Raw genomic sequence first — 16869 nt, 5'->3', positions numbered from 1 at the left:
CCAGCTGTTTTTGGACTACAATTCCCATCATCCTTGACCACTGGTCTTGCTAGCGAGGGATGATGGGAGTTGTAGTCCAAAAACAGCTGGAGGCCCAAGGTTGAGGAACACTGGTCTAGAGTGAGAGACTGGGGTTTCCAGGAATTCTCCTCACTGTGAGACTTTTGTGGGTGAACTGAGAGTTCCTTTGGACCCTGGGTGCAAACAGATGAATGCCTGGATAGCTCAGTTGGTTAGAGCATGGTGCTGATAATGGCAAGGTTGCAGGTTCAGTCTCTGTTTGGAACAGCTCCACATCCCTGCATTGCAGGGGATTGGACTAGATGATCCTCAGGGGTCCCTTCCAACTCTATGGTTCTATGGTTCTGTGGGCTGAGAGTGTGCCAGAAGGAAAATGAATTGATATTGCTTGATATACAGTGGTACCTTGGGTTAAGAACTTAATTCGTTTTGGAGGTCTGTTCTTAACCTGAAACTGTTCTTAAACTGAGGTACCACTTTAGTTAATGGAGCCTCCCGCTGCTGCTGCCACACAATTTCTGTTCTCATCCTGAAGCAAAGTTCTTAACCCGAGGTACTACTTCCAGGTTAGCAGAGTCTGTAACCTGAAGCGTCTGTAAACCAAGGTACCACTGTATATTATTAACTTGGTATTAATGTAACATTTTTATATGTCACTGTATTTTTGTAATATATTTGTTGTGGTTGTTGCTTTTCTTCAGACTGCTTAGATATATTTTTAACATATTAACTGGTACAGAAATCAAATAATCAGTCATCAGGCTTCAACAGAGCTACCTGAAGAAAAGCACAGGCTAAAGGAGCCAGAGTCGAGCTTCAGAACACAACTAAGCCAATCCTTCCTAGTCCATCCGCACAATACTTACGATGTCATGACGTAGTGAAGTTTTGGAGCAACCTCTTTGCCTTCTTCCTGACCAGGGACTCTCCCAGAAATACAACCAATTCCTACCATCACCAACTGGTTGCTGCCACCCTGATCCCTCCTCTGGTGAGGGATAGTGCCCCACAACAAAGCTGTCATGATCCCCACTCTCAGCCCAATGTCACAGGGAAGCAGGGAAGGGACTTGTTCGTTTGGTGGGGCATGCACTCACAAACAGAGGACACAGGAAACGTACACAAAGCATGCAGAGAGGATCAGTTATTCTCCTATCCAACCCTACCTGCTACATGCAGTGGACCATAGAGTGGAGGCAAACCTGATTCTTTTGTTTCACACAGGCCTTGTCGGGTGGCAGGTAGCAGGGTGGGGTAGGAAGCGCCCTCTTTATAGTTATTATCGGATGAGCACTTTGGGGGATTTTGTTCCGTTTAGATTGCATTTTCCCAGATATTTGGATTTCAAATTACCAATTTGCCGGATTTGTACTTTATGGGTTTGTAAAGTCACTTCGAGGCAGCTTCTTCTTGTGAGAAGTGAGGAACTAATGTAAAAGACAAAGCCTCCTCCCTTCTCAAAGTGCCCAAATACACAGCACAAATACACACACCGGCGATATTAGCCCAGTTTATGGTACGCACAAACACCTTTCCCCCACTAAAAACGAAGAGATCACCCATACTGGAAGAAGAAATAAACCCAAGGAAGTACAGTGGTACCTCAGGTTACATACGCTTCAGGTTACATACGCTTCAGGTTACAGACTCCACTAACCCAGAAATAGTGCTTCAGGTTAAGAACTTTGCTTCAGGATGAGAACAGAAATCGGGCTCCGGCGGCACGGCAGCAGCAGGAGGCCCCATTAGCTAAAGTGGTGCTTCAGGTTAAGAACAATTTCAGGTTAAGTACGGACCTCTGGAACGAATTAAGTACTTAACCTGAAGTACCACTGTATTCCTATCAATCACCACATAGCATAAAGGTAAAGGGACCCCTGACCATTTGGTCTAGTCGTGGCCGACTCTGGGGCTGCGGCGCTCATCTCGCTTTATTGGCCGAGGGAGTCGGCGTACAGCTTCCGGGTCAAGTGGCCAGCATGACTTAAACCACTTCTGGCGAACCAGAGCAGCGCATGGAAATGCTGTTTACCTTCTCGCCAGAGCGGTACCTATTTATTTACTTGCACTTTGACGTGCTTTCAAACTGCTAGGTTGGCAGGAGCAGGGACCGAGCAACAGGAGCTCACCCCGTCGCGGGGATTCGAACCGCTGACCTTCTGATCGGCAAGTCCTAGGCTCTGTGGTTTAACCCACAGCACCACCCGCGTCCCACCATATAGCATACTTCAGTGTAAAAAGGTAGACGGCGAATTTTGACTCCAGAGTCCTTCTCTCCATCAGGTTTTGGGTGGGGTTGCCGGGGGCTAGGAAGGAAAGAAAAGACACGCTAAAGCTGCAAGTCATTTTCCAGCTCCCTCTTCCCCAAATAAAACAGATAACACTCAATTCACATAACACACAAGCCACCTCTGTGGTGGCAGCCGCAATCTTTGCTCAGCCTTGCCAACAAGCTACACAAAGAAAGAAGTCTTGATTGATGGCTTGTCTGACAAATTTATCCACTGCTATCGTACAGGGGAGCGTAACCAACCATTCCATTATTGGGATATTAGTACACACACTACTCTGTTTTGTTAAGATTGCTACTCTCCAGCACAAAGTCTGTATTTGTTTCCCTGCAGGGGTGAAAATAAAGGGGGTTTTGTGTGTGTTTCTCTCCCTTCCCCTCTCTTCCTCCCCGCCCCCCCCCAGCCACCGGCACCCTCTGTCCTCTCTTTTGCAGGTCTGAACGAGTTTATTTGACACTCCAGTGAGCTTTGTGAGGAAAGTGCCCGAGGATAAATGCTCCCCTAAGAGTTACTTGGCGTTAGACAGAGGGACCCTCTTCAGAAGAGAATGGGGGCTTGTTGAGATGAGGCGGGAGGGGGGAATCTGGTGAAGAGATCCCAACCGGCCCTCACAGAAGGGTCTCTGTCCTGGACTCACAATAGAGCAAGGCCTTAAAGACACCCAATGCTGACTGGGAGTGGGGGAACACATTCCCCTCCTTTTAGAAGGATTTCTCCTCCTTTTCTTCAAGGAACAATTGAATAAGTTATAAAAGGGGCCTCCCCTCACCATACATTTTTAGGAAGCATTAAATGAGGTTCGGGTGGCCGGTGGCGGGGGGGCGGGGAGGGAGTAGGTGGAAAAGAAAGAGTTTCATTCATGACTCTAAGCAGAGGGTTTTCTACCATCCTCCCCCCCACCCACCCACCCAGCCCCTCTGTTTGTGTGTCCAGAAGAAACTACTTTCTTTAAAAACCGAGCCTACTTGAAATCTATAAGAAGCTGGCTGAGAGGGCTCTGGGAAAATGTTAACAGAGAAATAATCCCACTTCCAGCTGTGGGCTAATCAAATATTGTCCTCCAATGCTAAAACAAGACAGGTGGACCCCACAACCCTTTCAGCTGAAGAAGGCACTTACGTTTCCCTAGATTACGTACGAATTTGAAGAGGAGATGGCTTGGACTCCCAGTTGGAGGTAAAAGTTTCTCTAGTTTGGGATGGTCCCAGCTTCCACAGAGAAAAAAGCTTAACCTAGCATATCTAGTTCCCAACAGCTAAATCTGTTACCATCTCTCTCTCTCTCTCTGCTTCACACACAAACACAGCATTACAATGATAGGAAAGTGCACTATAGAATCACAGAATTGTAGAGCTGGAACGGACCACCGCGGTTCATCAAGTCCAACCTCCCGCAGTGCAGCAATCTTTTGCCCAACATGAGATTGAGAGTCTCATGCTCTACTGACTGATGTTGCATCTTCTCCTACATCCCACCCAAATGTTTCCACAAAGAGTAAGTGGGACATATGAGCCCTGTCCTCCTAGCCTGGAGATTGATGCCAGTTAGTTCATCCATTGGCATGGTGGAGGAGGTGGGGGCGTGGCTGGTGTGCATCCCAGGGGGCGTGGCACGTCACCCGCGGGGGCATGGCGCACATTTGGGGGGCGTGATGCGTGTCCTGGGGGTGTGGCTCACTGCCTGCAGGGGCGTGGCACACCGCCCGTGGAGGCGTGGCGCCGGCGCGGTTGGAGGGTGCACGGCATGCGTCAGGGGGGCAGCCATGATGGTATCCCCCTCCCCGATGGCGCCGGGGGCGATACGCTCCCCCCGCCCCCCCCATTCCTCCGCCAATGTCCATTTGCTCATCTAGCTCAATAACTGACCAGTGGACTGATTTTGGTATATGGCATGTTCCTACTTTGCTTCTCTGAGCCCTCACTGGAACTAAGGGGATTCTCTGCTTCAAAGGGCAGCAAGAAAATAATAATTATAGAAATGTCCCTTTTCAACCAGGCCTTTGGCTGATGAATATTCTATGGCCTTCTGAATGTGTTTTGCTTTTGTTGAACTGTTTATTCTGTGCTTTCCCCCTTGTATTTTAATGTTGTGAACTGCCCTGAGATTTTTGGATGAAGGGCAGTATATCAATTTTAAATAATAATAATAATAAATAATAATGCTATATCAACACAGGTAAGGTGGAGCCATTCCCCTAATGGTGCACACATTGACTTAGTACCACATTCAGGTACATTCAGGTTCCAGATCACAATGAAGCTATTCAGACACACAAAAACCTGCAGACCTGTATGCATGAAGCTCCCTCTCTCTTACTGCAGGTGTTATCAACACAGCATCAGTGTGGAGCTAGCTGGCACAGCTCCCCTCCTCCATTGGTTTCATCCATTAGTATAATGCCAGAATAGGCCTATTGTGTCGCAAAGTTCCCTCTGAAATCAGGGGTGTCTAATCTTCGGGCCTCCACATGTTGCTAGACTCCAGCCCTCATCATCCCTGACCTTTGGCCACGTTGGGTGGGGGCTGATGAGAGCTGGAGTCCCAACAACATCTGGCAAGCGACTTTGGCAACTTTCAGGGAGAGAGATGGAACAGGAGTGTGGGCGTGAAGAAATATATAGCAAAATCCTGTGCTGATCTGCTCAAAAAATAAGTTCTACTCTCAGGTAAGTGTGCACAAGACTGCTACCTTTGAATGTGAGAAGGGAGAATAGATGAAGGCAAGAACTGCTGCTTGAATGGTACAGGGTGATGTTTCAGAGTGCTGACATTTGGGCTCCACTTCAAGCAGCAACATTTCTTGGGCCAGTACAATATTTTTTTTTTTGTAAAAAAACAAAACAAAAACCCAACCATTACTGTCCTGTGGCAGTGTACTGGTGATTGGCACAGTGAATGCCACTGGAAACTGACTAGGTTATGGCAAGGATTGAGATTTAGGAGTACTCTGTCTAGGCCCCTTTGAACCATGATCTGCACCTAAACTTAAACTGAGATTTGACTATAAATTCCAGCTCTACCTCCTCTAAATACTGGCGCTCATTTTTATGAAGTAGCAGCCTAGATAAACTAGTTGTCTAACAGGTTAGAGCACGATTTCCCAAACTGAGCCCTCCAGATGTTTTGGGACCACAACTCCCATCATCCCTAGCTAGCAGGACCAGTGGTCAGGGATAAAGGGAACTGTAGTCCAAAAACAGCTGGAGACCCAAGTTTGGGAAACACTAGGTTACAGCAACAATGGTGAATCTGTGTGCACCTTCAGTTGCTATTGGACTACAACTCCTATAAGCCTCAGCCATCATGACCTGATGGTCAGGGATGATAGGAGTTGTAGTCCAGCAACATCTGGAGGGCAACAGGTTTCTGCCTTCCTAGATTAGATTTATCATGGTCCACATATTTTTACTTTGGAAAGCAAACACACATCGTTCAGAAATATTCAATAATAATAGCCAACTGGATAGCTCAGTTGGTTAGTGCATGGTGTTGATAATGCCAAAGTTGCAGGTTCAATCCCCATATGAGGATGCATATTCCTGCATTGCAAGGGGTTGCACTAAATGATCCTCAGGGTCCCTTCCAACTCTACAATTATATGATTCTGTGAATTACATGCACTTAATCACAAATATGAGAGACATTTCTTACCATATAGTACCGACTATCAAATTCTACCCAAGCAAGCCTTGAATAAAATGCTTATAGGTGTGTGATCTGAAGTAACCCTAACAGGTGAGTAAAGGTAGCTCAAAAGATAACTGGAGAGATTATACTTTTCAGGAATGAGCCATCGTCAGGTATCCTGAACAATGTACTCAAAAGATGCACAGTTCAGGACATCCCAGGCAGTCAAGAGGTCATCCCTCACCTCTAGCTACTAGGGAAGTTGATCAACTTTGTTTAGAAGCTACAGAGTACATGGCCATATAGTACATTCATAAATGTGATATGAAATCTTGACAACTGAAAATTAACCTGCCAGAAAGATGAGTGTATATTTAGGGATAGTGTAATGCAGGGACTAGAGTGGGGGGTTCCCCTCCAGATGTTGTTGGAGTCCAACTCCCATCAGATTCAGCCAGCATGGCCACAGATCAGGGATGATGGATATTGCAGCCCACATCTGGAGGGTTGCAGATTCCCTATCCTTGGGCTAGGAACAAACAGGTTGAAATCTCCACTCAACCAGGGTGACTCTAAGATAGGTTACAGATTCAATGTTTATCTCAAAGGCTACTTGGAAAAAAGAATCATGAATACCCCATGGAGCAGCTTGAAAAAAGCAGGCATAATAAATGCAATAAATAAATATATATATATTAGTAATGTAATAACTGGTGTAGTGCAATGAACAAAGCGTCCAACTTGGACCATGGAGATGTAGGTACAAATTCTCATACCAGATTTAAGTCAAGCAAGAATGAGAAAGAGGGTTATTGTGAACGCTTCCCATGAACACCACTGTTCCTTCACAATTAAAAGGTGCCTTTGCTTGTCCCAGACTTGAGAAAGAAACCAAACAAGGATAGCTATGCTTTTCTAAAGAAACATATTGAATGCTTAATGTTTAAAGCTTCTACGTGTACATCTGAAAGCGCAGTGAAAACATTGCAATGGAATATGAAGTTCAGGTCTAAGAGAGATTGCCAAAGCTGGATGATAAAACCTTTATTGTGGTACAAAATATACCAGCTGCCACAGCTGGGGAAAAGGGGAAAAAACAGTCTGTATTCCAGCTAATTCTGTCTATTGTCAGAACACATTCAGTGATGGAGGAATTACTGTGAACAAACTATGCATTGCCTTGGAATCTGACAGCTGGATACTGGAACAGAACCAGTGTGCTGTGATTGTCAGTTTCTCCACTTGCTCTAGTTGCCCATTCCTCTTACTATGTTATACAATTTGTCCCGTTCACCCCCACCCCCACCCCTTGGATCCATGACTTTATTACGGTAACTTACAAATTGAATTACAGCAGTCATCTGATTTTAGTCAATTGATGCTTTGGCTAAAAGCTGCTAAGAATCCTACAACCCCAGAGGCAGAAGCAGCAGCATCCAGACAATTCAAGCAAGGTCCAAAGGTAGATCACAATAAACCTGCATGGGGAACCTGCTTCCATGCATGGATGAAACTCTCACCAAATTATTCTGAAAGTTTCATTTCTTTTCTAAAAGTTAGACCACACACAAAGCGCATAAGCCTCCCGCCCCCCCTTTGGCTGTTTCTAAAAGGGGGGGGGATATAATGGGTGGCATTCAACTAAGTTTTAATGTTAATGATTCACATTAATGTCAATGGGTCTTCTATGAGTAAAATCCAGTACAAGCAACTCCCCAAATATCTAATGTCTTATGCTAAAATTAATTAATTTACGTGATTGAGGAGTGGATTTGGAGAATGGAGCAAACTGGCAGCGACGCACAAACTCAAAGTCAGGGACTCATTTTCCCCTTCTCATCCCCTGTGTGGGATTACCAGTACGATATTATGGCCAGAGCACCAGGGAGGCAGTATGGAATACAGGTCGCAATCCACAGCAAGCACCTTTTACGGCAGGAGAAAAGGGTGTGTTCGCATCACAGCATAGTGAAGTTGTTTCCCCCACCTGAATTTCATCTCTCTTCCTCCCCAGCTGTTCACATCAGCCTGCTTTCTGCTTCTGTACACACCAGGGGGCACTGATGGGAAGGAGATGTCTTCACACCCTTGCAAAGGTGTTCATGTCTTTACAAGAGACATACAGAAAAGGAGATGATGTTGGCATCCATCTGTATTAGGCCTGGAACCTGCCAGAAAGTGACTTCCCCTGCCAATCAACTGCCTTCTTTCCAACCCACAGCCAGGCCAGGGAGGTACTTTCTAAGGCACCTGGCTAGGTTGGTCTACTCTAGACCAAGGATGACCTCTAGATGCTAACAAGAAGAGCCCTCTTGCGCTCACAGAGCTACAATTTCCACAGTTCCCTGGGAGAGGAGTTGACTATTAAACCACTCTGGTATTGTAGCTCTGTGAGGGGAATGGGGGTCTCCAAGCAACTCTCAGCATCCTTAACAAACAACAGTCCACAGGATTATTGGGGGGGGACCCCAAAGTACGATACTGCTTTAAATGTATAGTGCAAACAGGGTTTAAAAGAAAGAGAAAGGAGCAAGAATCAGCAGGGGCAAGTTGTGGAAGTTGTTCAAAACACAGCATTTGTTTTCAGCACTGCTTGGCTAAAATGCTTCACTCCAACATCATGTGCCTGTGACAGATAGTGGCAATGACAGCACCAGCCTAACCAATGCACTACAGGTGTGCAGCATGGGAAACCCATGACAAAGGATGCTGGGATCTGTAGTCCAGCAAGATCTGGATGGCCACAGGTTCCCCATCCCAGACATATGGAACCAGAAGCCAATTCCTCATGAAGCCCCCAAGCAGCATTATGGATAAAAGTCAAGAACAGCAGTGATGTTCTAGATTGGATGGGCAGAAGGTCTCTGGATGATCTGAAGAAGATGGGCAAGGGTCTGGCTCCCACTTAATGTCTTACGTTTAATGTATTTTTAATCTTTTATTGGAAGCCGCCCAGAGTGGCTGGGGAAACCCAGCCAAATGGGTGGGGTATAAATAATAAATGATTATTTATTATTATTATTATTATTATTACTTGTTTATCAATGACAGCAACAAAATTTTGTGAGGAAGGCCAGTGAGTTCAAATTAAGTTCTAGTGCTCAGAGCAAATCCCTGGGCTCTGGATCCTTAAATTCAGACAAAAACCTGGCTTATGAATCTCACTGATCTAGTAAAATAAAATAAAATTGCACAACTTTGATCATCCCTGTTCTAGAATCTTAAAAGGCAAATTGGGAAAAGGACATTTGGGAAAAGGATTGTCCATTTTTCCACAACTCTACTGAACAGCTATACATGGCAGTGCTCCTTGACTTCGTTTATCTATATAATTCACACTGCAGGTCTAACATTTCTCCTTGTACTGCAGTTTGTCACTTAAACTGTTAGGAATCCCTCTGCACAGATTTCTTCCAGGTGCCCATGGATGAAGAGGCAACACTCTAGAATGCCTGTATTGTAGAACAAGTTTTAGATAGGTCTAGCTTCCTATCTAGAGAACATTTGCAGCTTTCCCACAATCCGGACACAGCTCTGTTTTGTTGTGTGAATGTGATTATCAAAAGTGCCTTTTGTATAGGAAACAGTGTTTTGTATAGGAAACAGTAGCTCCAAAGACCCAAAACTTTCACAGATAAAAACAAGATCCTCCAAAAAGCTTTTCTGTATTTCCTTTAACTCAACACAATTGGACACATTAAAATGTCAATTTCTTCACAACAGGAAACAAGGACCAAGGATTTTACTATGTAACATTGCGTTGTGCATCAAAGAGGCACCTAAAATCAACCAAGGATATCTGATAGTTTTGCGATTAAAAGCACCACATAACTCAGAAGCTTCCTCTTTGTATGAAAGTTTGCTTAACAAACATTGCTTTGCTTACTTTCTATCTCTTCAGCTGCTTCACCCATAACATTTTTTCCTAAACAGAGTTAAGAAAAACTTTCCCATGACAATGTCAACATCTGTTTGGTTTTCAAATCTATGTAAGCAAACCCCAAACAGATCTATGAAATGCTAATGAACCATTTGCAGCTTTATGTGCAATTTGCATGACATATACTTAACCAAATGCCAAAATTGCTCATTTCCATTTCTGCAAATATTGCTAAGGGGATATATTTTAAGAAGCAGGTTAGGGCAAGGCTCTGGAACAGCCATTTCTGGCTCGAGAAGAGCGTAGAATGTTAGTCAGGTCTTGTCCCAAACGGACAGAGGCTTTGTGCACATGACATGAGTTAAGGACATTAATCCCTCTTCTTCTGAGTCAGTGTGGTGTAGTGGTTAAGAGCGGTAGACTCTTAATCTGGTGAACCGGGTTCTCGTCCCCGCTCCTCCACATGCAGCTGCTGGGTGACCTTGGGCCAGTCACACCTCTCTGAAGTCTCTCAGCCCCACTCACCTCACAGAGTGTTTGTTGTGGGGGAGGAAGGGAAAGGAGAATGTTAGCCGCTTTGAGACTCCTTAGGGTGGTGATAAAGCGGGATATCAAATCCAAACTCCTCTTCTTCTTCTGGGATAGCTCAATTGGTAGAGCATGATTCTCTTAATCTCAGGGTTGTGGGTTCAATGCCTCCAACTAGGCAAAAAGATTCCTGCATTGCAGGGGTGATGGACCCCGTGGTCCCTTCCAACTCTACAGTTCTATTCCCCCCCCAATTATATTTATTGAATTTTACATTATCTATTATTACAGTACTTTTATTTTTTTTTTGCCTTGTTATTTGCTCAAAAGAGCTATCGACTTCCCTCCCTCCCACCTCATGGTTACCTAAATTATTTCTATTTCACAGTATTTCTATTTTTTCCTGTTTACATTATATCCATCTGAATTAACAAATTTTAAATAAATATGTCAAAAAGTACATAACCTCAACATTACAAGTTTCTTAAGTCAGCCCTGCTAATGTTGTTGAACGTTTACAATTATCCTTCAAATGTCATATAAATTTACTCCAGTCTTTTTGGAATGTTTGAACCCGCTGGTTTCAGATTTTCCCGGTCAACTTTGCCAACTCTGCATATTCAATCATCTTCATTTGCCATTCTTGAATCGCTGGGAACGCCTGTTTCTTCCATTTTTGAGCTAATAAAGTCCTTGCTGCCGTTGTTGCATACCTGAACAGCCTTTGGTCTTTCTTCAGGATTTCCTCACCTATTATCCCCAATAAAAATGCTTCTGGTTTTTTAACAAATGTACTTTTGTATATTATCTTTAACGCATTACAGTGGTACCTCGAGTTAAGCACATCTTATAGAGCGAAAAATACGGTACTTAATTCATTTCGGAGGTCCGTTCTTAACCTGAAGCACCACTTTAGCTTATGGGGCCTCCTGCTGCCGCCACGCCGCCAGAGCACAATTTCTGTTCTCATCCTGAAGCAAAGTTCTTAACCTGAGGTACTATTTCTGAGTTAGCGGAGTCTGTAACCTGAAGCGTCTGTAACCCGAGGTACCACTGTCCCAGTAAGCTTTTACCTTACTGCACTTCCACCACATGTGATAAAAATTCCCTCCCTTTTCTTTACATTTCCAACATTCCTTACCAACCCTACGATTCTATGACCAACAGCACTGCATATTGCAGTTATGGAAGGGTGTCCTTCTAGTCACACACATTTGTAGGCTGAATTGGGGTGGCGAGGAGATGAATGGAACTAGAATAAAGCTTGCATTATGAGGGCTACATTAGGGAAGAAAATGAGCAATAGCAACAAAAATAAATGGAGAGAAAGTGTTTTGGGAATTGTTTGGTTTTTTGGCTTTCTTTATTTTCTCAAGTTACCTGAATATTCATTTGGGGGCGCAGGGCTTTTTTTCAGCCGGAACTCACCTGAACTCAGTTCCAGCACCTCTCAGGTGGGAGTCATTGCCCTTATAAGAGAACAAGGAAGGTGTTCATTGTGAGTGCCAGCACCTCTTTTTTCTAGAAAAACAGCACTGCTTTGGGGTATATTCTCCCAAGTGCTTACAGGGCTGTTGATTACCTTTCTTAAAACTACCCCAGGCTGGTGGGATAGCAAGACATTACTGTCCAGAAATGTTGCTGAACCCAAGTGATGGTTGCTAAAGCATAACACCATAGTTTGTATGATACACCCATTTGAAAAGGGGAGAGATTAAACACAGCACCCAGGCTAAAGTCCAGAAGATTCGCTTCTTGCTTATTGCAGAGTTATCTCATGCGTCATTTCCAGAACATACTTTATGCTAGCTGTTTTAGAAAAAGATTTGCCCCAATCCCTTTGTAATTGTCCAACACAGGACCAGAGGGGTGTAGCCTTTATTTACAGAAGCAAAATAAGAAAGGAGATAATATATTTTACCAAGAGTTGACGTGAGGTTATGAGCATGCACACACATGCAGAAAGGCTTCTACAATGTCAGAATGAATGGAATTCACAGACAAGAAGGAAATAAAACTGATAGCACCACTCGAATTCCCATGAGAAAGATTGCATCTATAAACGTGTGTGTGTGTGTGTGTGTGTGTGTGTGTGTGTGATATTGCTGCTACAGAACCATGTATGGATGATAAACCTTTACTGCAATATACATCTGAATGAATGCATATTTATTAGAATATGCAGATGAATGAATGTATATTCAGAGTTAGACATTGTGCTTCTGTATGCTTCTGCTCAAACATAGAATTTTGTTGTTGTATTTAACACAGCAAGCTAATGGTCACATCACACAAACTGCAACAATGTGCAAGTTCCAGTGTCACCACTGGATCCCTTAAAAAAAAAAGATGTTAGCTTGCCCAAATCCCCATACCAAGGCAAAGACCATCATCGCTCTGCCAGAAGTTTCACCTCCCTCCTGATGAAACACACAGAGAAGATTCTACAGTTTCCTTAACGTTGATTTCCACTGCTCAAGTACTTGTGTGGAAACATGAGCCTCATTCATTTTCAATATAAGGTTGCAGTTGAAATACAAGAAGTGATGTTCCAGTCCCCCAAAAAATTAGTACAGTGATGGAAAGGATACTATCATGCTGGAATTGTCTAGAAGATTACAATGACAACACAGACCCTTTTATTTTTTACTACATTTCTACACCACCTTTCCTTCAAGGTGGTCTACACACTTCCCAAATGAGTGCATTCCTGCAGAGGCTGAAATCTCAGACATGTGAGCTTTGAGAGTTGGATGAGCTGTCTGCCATACAAAGTAAACCATGCACTAATCTATCTACCTTGAATGATTTGGATGTTCTTCCTTTTATCTAACCTCCTATGACCTTCCTGCCAGTCAGCTCTACTGACTTCTCCACCACCACTGAAAACATAAATGCTCTGTCTTGGGAGACGACAAATGTAAAAAAATCTGAGAGGACGGAAATGCATTCACACCACTGCAAGAGACTAAAACATGTTTATGCATATCTAACGGACATTTGGAGCTGCCTTGGGAGCAAATGGCTCCTATAAGATCATTCAAATCAGGTTTCGCTAATGTGCTCCCAGAAGCAAGAACAGGCACAAGTGATGGTGAAAGGAAGGGAAGCAGTGCAAAAGAGACATTCAATCCAAGATCCTTGTCAAGCTAAGAAATGTGGTTTAGGCATTCTTGCCATAAATAAGATTCATGGGCGACAAGATTGCACCAGTTCCCACAAGAGCTCTATAAAAAGGCTGCGGTGGTGAGGCAGTGTGTAGCATCCCAGTACAAGCGTAGGGGTCGGCAAACCTCACCATGGAGCTAGTAGTGCTGTCAGGGAACAAGATAAACTGCCTCTGCCTCTTGGGCAGGTGAGTCACTGAAACATAGAGGAAGGCTGAGGAGGGAATTCTAGCTTTGCACACCCTGGCTAGAGGGTGCATGAAATATGTCCTAGTGGGAAGAAACTCCCGAAATCAGAGAGGCACCCAGGAAGGAAGAAAAACAAAGAGCATATTGGCTACCCTAATGAAAACAAAGGCTGATTATATAGAAGAGAGCAGCCTAAAGCAAACCATTAGAGCCCATTTACACAGATGAAGGACTCAGTATTAAGTTACAGAGCAAATTTAACATCACCTGTGCCCCCAGGGACAAAATAAGGAGGCACAGGAGACTGAAAAAACAACAACCCATGTTGGAAAAGGAGGCACAACCAAAATTTGTGTTGGGGGAACAAGCAGACAAAACATTGCATGTGTGCATCTATGGAAGAACTGCAAGGCTTTGTGATCAAGCCACTGGGCTCGCTCGCCTGCATAACAGGACATGACCGTTCCAACAACTCCAGTACATGCATGCTTTTTATTAGATCTTATTTTTGAAAAACAAGGAAGAAGGGAAGAAGGAAATATTATGCAAGGTTCTCCCTCCCCCAAAAAAGATGAACACTTTTGAATTACGTGCACGGATAAGCCATACACATTGCACAGGACTTTCCCCAAAGGACAGGTGCGTTTCATCCTCACACCCACCGCCGGGCACATAATGCACTTCCTCTCCCCAGATGCCATTTCCTACATGACTCGATCGCCTCGCCGCTTTTTCTCGACACCCCCAAACAAAACACCCCAGAATTGCACCAGTCAGCGCGCACAAGGCTCGTCTGTATTCATTCGCGGCTCCATCTCACCAGATTGCGGGCTGCCTGGAGCTTCCCTGCGGTGGGTAGGCACTGTTCCCTCGCTAATACAAGCCTTCAAGTAACGGGCCCTGAATGCAAAGCGATAATAAAGCGAAACTTCCTGGAACGCGATAGGGAGAGAAAGGGGAATGATTTTAACGCTCACCCTCATCACAGTGCTGGGGATTCGCCCGCTTATTATTCCCAGTTTGGCGATGTCTCCTTAAGAGCATCACGTACATCCATACACATTGGTGGTGCATGTAAAACAATCACTGGCAGAACTGTTGAAAAACCAATAATAACAGAAAGCGCTCCACCATCCACGTTGGAGCCGAGATGCCAAGACGAAGAGCACCAGCTGCCCCTCATCCTCACGCCACCGCTTCCCAGAGAATCCAAAGCAATCGACGGCAAACAGGAAACTTACCTGGAGAGCATCCCCCATGTGGAGAGGGGCTGCCGCGAAAAGCGCAGCAAGAATTATATTCCAAATATGAAGGCGGGGACGGAGAGGGCACCAAGCAGATCAGCTCCAAAACGCATCGGATTTTGCGTCAGGCAAAGGTGTCCAAGCCCAACCGGGGTGCGCAAAAACCATCGTTGCGAGGCAGAGGTACCACAATAATCCAGGCCCGAGGGAGACCAAGGGGCCAGGTTCTCCCAGGTGTTCTTGCCAGCATCTTCCCTCCTCTCCAGCAGATGCCCTCTACCCGGAAGGGCGATGCTTGAACATCCCAGAGGCATAAATCCAACGCAGCGAGGTCCTTCCTTGTCCAACGGGGAAGATGCGTCCAGGTCGTGGGGGCCATAATAACCCGCATCCCATCCTTGGCAGACACTCGGGGTTTAGGGGTTCTGCCGACCTGCAGGAGCCAGCCGAGAAATGCGCACGATCCCCCGCGATTTGTGCCCGGCGAGGCGCGCGCTCTCTGTCTCTCTCCGGGCCAGCCCCAAAAGAGCGAGAGCAGCTCCCGGCGCATCCACGCACCCGGGAGAGAAAGAGGCTGGAAGAAGCAGCCCGCTCTCGGGATCCTGAAGCGGCTCGGCTCGCATCGAGGAGACGCCGAGAGGTCCCCTCCACCAACCGCCAAGCCCCTCCTGCCGGACCCCGGCGGCCGAGCGCCGCCCAAGCAGCAGCTCCGGAGGAGACGAACTCTCGCCGCGCACCAGGCGAACGCGCGCCCTGCCCACCTCCCTCCCACTGCCCGGGCTCGAGCCATGCCTGCTTTTATATACTCCGCAGCCGCAGGCTCGCTCGACTGCGGCAAGCCGAGGCAGAGAGCATCACGGGAGTCGTAGTTTTTCCTCTCCCTCCGTCCCTCCCTTTCTCGCCACATTCCAGTTAATGTTTATATACTTCGTTATTTAAACGTGATAGATAGATAGATAGATAGATAGATAGATAGATAGATAGATAGATAGATAGATAGATAGATAGATAGATGATAGATAGATAGATAGATAGATAGATAGATAGATAGATAGATGATAGATAGATAGATATAGATAGATAGATAGATAGATAGATAGATAGATAGATAGATAGATAGATAGATAGATGATAGATAGATAGATGATAGATAGATAGATAGATAGATAGATAGATAGATAGATAGATAGATAGATAGATAGATGCAATAATAAATTCTCATAACCACAACGGGGCTTACTTGTGAGTAAGCATGCACCTGGGCTGTGCGGCTAAGCGTTTTCATGCACCAAAGCTTAGATATGCACCCGGACACACGAGAAAAAAGCTACCGCAATTCTGACGTCACGCTATTTCCTTGACGCAACAGTACTAGCGCCGTTTTTGTACCCCATTCATGTGCGGGGCACAGCAAAGTCATTTAGAGCGGGGACTGCTGGTCCCATTTCCTGTTGGTCTTATTCCTATAATAGGAATCGGATGAATTTCTTTAAACTTTTGGGGACTACACGAATCTAAAATTGTACAAAAGGCTAGTACTTCATTTATTTGTAAAAGTTAGAAACTGCCTTTTTTTTAAAAAAAAAGTACATTAAGTAAATATGTTGAATTACAGATTCTGTTTTATTCAATGTTTTCTGTGTTCACAGTAAACCTATTGAAGTTAATGGACATGACTAACTTAGGTCCAATGGATTGATTGAATAGAACTTTAAGGCGATCCTCAGATACTTTTTTTCTTTTTAAAAAAATGATTGGTTTTGTGTGGTGCTGTCTGCTGTGATCCACCCTGAATAATTTCACGTTAAAGGGCAGGGTTTTGGAGATAAGATAAAATAATAAACAAAAATAAACAAAAATATTTTAGCCTCTCTCTTATTTTAAATTCTTGACCATTATATTTAAGAATCGCCCCCCCCATT

The 16869-nt window shown here is 44.8% G+C and overlaps 1 long non-coding RNA gene across 1 annotated transcript in view; it reads right to left on the bottom strand.

The window, feature by feature from the left end:
- The window catches only part of LOC308579895, a 106695-nt gene extending 90993 nt beyond the window's left edge, over positions 1-15702 (bottom strand). The window contains exon 1 of the long non-coding RNA XR_014004608.1: positions 14945-15702. This is a non-coding gene — a long non-coding RNA (uncharacterized lncRNA). The remainder of the gene's footprint in view (positions 1-14944) is intronic.
- Between the last annotated feature and the right edge of the window lie 1167 nt (positions 15703-16869).

The sequence above is a fragment of the Podarcis bocagei genome (assembly GCF_964188305.1).
Source record: "Podarcis bocagei genome assembly, chromosome: 2".
Classification (NCBI taxonomy): Eukaryota; Metazoa; Chordata; class Lepidosauria; order Squamata; family Lacertidae; genus Podarcis; species Podarcis bocagei.
The sequence above is the reverse complement of the archived record's forward strand: the minus strand, read 5'-3'. Positions and strand labels throughout refer to the sequence as shown.